A 4,216-nucleotide genomic window follows, 5' to 3' on the forward strand; every position below is an offset into this window, starting at 1 on the left:
AGGAAGGAAGGAAGGAAGGAAGGAAGGAAGGAAGGAAGGAAGGAAGGAAGGAAGGAAGACTCTGATGACATCTGGCACATGGATTTGCATGGAAAGTCAAGGCAAAAAGCAGTGCCAAGATTCTTAACAATACTTACTACGTCTGAATGAGAAAGCAGGAACACACATGCATAAAAGGATTAGCTTCCTTGCAATCTAGTTCTCAGTTAGGAATAATGTTGTCCCTAGGCATTCAACCAGGAACACAATGCAAAATGACTCCAACAGCATGGAGTCAGTTTGGAAATTTCACAGAGAAAAAAATATACTCTATTTCACATTGAAAACATACTGTGCGAAAAAATCATGTACTTCTGCAGTGCACAACACTGAAATCTGAAGCCCAATAGGAACTGTGACCTGATTCCAAGAAAATGGGGGTTGGAAAGAGGAAGGATTTACTGAACTGCATGTCTGCCTAAATGATGCAATAAGGATAGCATTCCTTTGCTATCTGCTGTGCTATTAAAATCACTTTTTCCTTTTTTTTTTTTTTTTCTTTTCTTTTTTTTTTTTTTTTTTTTTCTTCCAGTTCAACTCTATCAGATTGTATTACAGATTCTGTTTAAAATGTTGATTGCTCCACTGGCAAAACATAACCAGAAGATTGGAGACTTAGAGGGCGAAAAAAAAAAATACAAATGGTATGGTTGACATGAAAATAGGAAATAAAAGATGGACAAAGTTTTCAAACTTCATCTGAAGAAAAACTGAGATTCAGGTGTCGTGTTTATGTGAGAGAAACCTAAGTGCAAGAAGCTATAGATCTGCACTCAGCAGAACTGCACTACAACTTCAGATTTCTGCCTTCCCACATTCAAAGCAGAAATTTGAGCCTATGCCTTGCATACACTGAGACAGGTAATCACCTCATTTACAGAGTTCATCTTTCTACCTTGTTTCCAATTTACTTTCCTATTTTGTCATTTATGAAAAATACTATGCCTCCTAAAGAACCAAGAGCAACCGGAAGTTTAGCACACTTTCCTGTGAGATTGTGACTTAGGGAGTGGGGCTGCATCACTGTGGCATTCGTCAGTCTCCACATGAGATCACAGTCATGTCAGGAAAGGGAGACAACTTTATAAATATCTGTATATCATAAACAAAAAGCTCACCTTGGACATATATACTTAGTAGGCAGACATGTTGCTAGCAGATTGTTTTTGCAACACTAGAAAGAGTAAATAAATAAATAAATAAACAAATAAAAAGCCTACTTTTGTCCAGATAGTTTTATACTTACTTCACATGGGCTTGTTTATATAATCATAAATCAAAGACGATTGCAGTTGCAAAGTTAACTTCTCAGCATGCAGGATGGAAAAAAATCATTCAATGTACAGTGTTTGATATGCTTTGCCCTTCTTGCTGCACTGCTTCTTTATTCTTCTTCTTTTAACCTCCTTACTTTATTTTGCCCTCCCTTTTCTGAGGGAACAAGCTGTGACAATTCAGTATTTTTGCACATAATGCCTCACAGCCTCAAGCAGGGAAAGATGTGATGAAAGCAAGGTAGTGTTTGCCTGCTGCATGTTAGGTCCCTGTTACAATCAACAGAAAAAAATGAGCACCTCCAAATTAATCTCATCCTTAGGTAGGTTAAAGACAGACCTGCTCAAGGTGTCTGTCTTCACTGAAATAAACAGGCACCAGTAATGACTAACCTGGGTTTAGATGCCTAAATGTTTAAACCTCTAAAGTGAGTTGAAAATAATCTCTTCTACAGCAGCCAACCTTCAAGGACTACTTTTAAATAACTTCCCTAGCACTGCAGGTCTTTTGGGACATCTCTATCACTACCAGATCTCTACCCGATCTCTGGTCTGCTTTCTGCACCAACAGGGAGTGCGTCCTTGTGGAAAACAAGCATGCCACCATGCAGCTGCAGGCCAGGGCAAGCTTAGGGAGAAGCAAGCAAGTCAGGATTGCCTCAGAGCACAGCATCGCAACAGCTGCTTTCATGTGTGGTTTCCTAATGCTCTGAAAAGCAAGCTGAAAAGAAAGCAAATCCGTCACGTGGCATTATTTTGACATTGTTATGAGTCAGCAGCTACTTGAAAACTTTATATCTACTGCAGGGACCTCTTCTATGTGAAAAAAGCTGCAGTAATTGAGAATGCATTGACTTACAGTTTGTGGGTCTGTTCTTGTGCTCTTCCCTTGGCATTTACTGCTGGCTGTGGGAGGAGACAGGATATTGGGTTAGATGGTCTGACCCAGTGAGTCAGTCTGATGTACTTACCATTAACAGCAGCAAAACTGCAAGAGGTTTCATGAACATTGCTGGCAGCTGAGGAATGGTAGGGCTCAAGACTCACTGGCTTCGCTGCAGGCTTGACAGGAGTAAATACTGACATGCTCGGAGCTGCCTGACTCTTCTAGCTCTCCTCTGTCTCCCTGCCCAAGAGCCTTGTTCCAGCATGAGCCTCCAACTACAGCCAGTTCCAGTTACCATCTCCTACTCCCAACACTTACTGCTTCTGCTGCTGGTTTCCCATCCAGACTTGAGCTCTAAGAAGCTAATGCTAAGCTCCCAGTCCAAATTACCAGTCTTCACTCAGCCATTTTTCTTCTTATTTTTAGCTCCAGCACCTGGTCCAGAGGCTGTAAATGCTTCCTTATTGCTTTTAACAGACTGCTCCCACACCAGCAGCGTTCACCAAAAAGAAGTCTAATACTTTTTACTGGTGTATACTAAGCTGTGCTGCAGAGGTTTCTTATGGATAGGTTTGTTAAGGATGAGTGAGAGACTGGATCACAGTTACTGTATATTGGAGATCTCAGAGTCTTAAGCTGTGGCCTAAGATTTCTTTAGTGGGAATATATGAACATAGTGTGACAGTGAGTCATTTTATTTGGTTGTTTGCAGTTCTCTGTGTGTTTCATGTTGTTTCTTTAGCAGGCTGTGACCACTTACTTTGATTTAATTACTCTGCTCTAGTTCGGGTGAAGTCCTCCGTAGGGAGGACTTGCTCCTCCTGAGACCATCCACGAGCAATGTCCACTTCTGGAACACATGGTGGGTCAGGCTCAGACATGCGGCAAACAAGGCGTGGGTGATATCTGGAAACAACAAGCACTGGACATGGCCTGACCACAGAAGTGACAGGCAGGAACACATTTTTCATAACACAACTGGAGGAAGGAGACTGTAGGAACAATATAGACAGGCTGGGATTTGTATCTCACCCTTTTTTTTTTTTTTTTTTTTTTTTCAATCTGAGATTCTCCACCATTAATTACTGAAGTGTTTGTTCAAAATATCTAGCACCAGAATTTATCCTCTCCCCTCCCATCTCCTCATGTTTTGGTTTGTTGTTTTTACCTTTGCTGTGTTTGCTCAAGGAAAAGCTGAAGACCAAAACCTCAAGGCTCTGGTCTCCTTAAGGCTCCATTAAATTTACATTTTTCCAATACATATTTCTGGCTAAATCTGAAAGTCTCCTGTGAAGGCAGAAATTGTCACAGGTCTAATTACGCATCTCTTCTCCCTAGTCCTGCTTTACAATACTGAGTCTTAGCTCCAGCTGATGTGAATTTGAGTGGTATTCCTAATGCATTACACTTTTTTCATGGTAAATTTTTGTTGTTGTTTTTAAGTAAATCTTGAAAAATTGCCAGATATTTTGATTAGACCTTTTCAAAATCCTCTATCTTAAGGATGTCTGAATACTCCATAAATTTCAGACAAAATAATTCAATTTTCATAAATATATAAACAACCCAAGCCAGGGTCAGATAATGATAAATATCAGGCTTTCTTAACAGTCAAAATTACCAGACACCACTATAATTATATGAGATAGGATTTGAAGCTGAGATTTTCCTTATAAACAATGTGATGAATAATCAGGTCTGAGAGGAGGAAAAGGAAATCACAATTGTTTCCTTGCTGGAACAGATCCACTCACGATAATTTATGCTTTATCCTTCATTTCATCCAGTCATATCAGCCTTCCATCAGTCCTATCCACCACAGCTTGAAAAATCCCATTTCAAGTGAATCCCATTCAAACCCAAATGGCAAGGCCAGGTGTTCGTCTTAAGAGCAATGGCTTTAGAATTCCCGAATTTTCCTTTCAGAAAGCCCCACAGAAAACAGCCCAATTATTATTGTTGTTGTTATTATTATTCAAAAACTAGTTCTGAGAAATACTTTAAATAACAGAGGAAA

At 39.9% G+C, this 4,216-nt stretch overlaps 1 long non-coding RNA gene across 1 annotated transcript in view; it reads right to left on the reverse strand.

The window, feature by feature from the left end:
- Positions 1–3,248, reverse strand: part of LOC118165321 — a 25,830-nt gene extending 22,582 nt beyond the window's left edge. Inside the window, exon 1 of the long non-coding RNA XR_004749985.1 lies at positions 2,173–3,248. This is a non-coding gene — a long non-coding RNA (uncharacterized LOC118165321). The remainder of the gene's footprint in view (positions 1–2,172) is intronic.
- Positions 3,249–4,216: the final 968 nt, after the last annotated feature.

This window comes from Oxyura jamaicensis, chromosome 3, assembly GCF_011077185.1.
Source record: "Oxyura jamaicensis isolate SHBP4307 breed ruddy duck chromosome 3, BPBGC_Ojam_1.0, whole genome shotgun sequence".
Lineage (NCBI taxonomy): Eukaryota > Metazoa > Chordata > Aves > Anseriformes > Anatidae > Oxyura > Oxyura jamaicensis.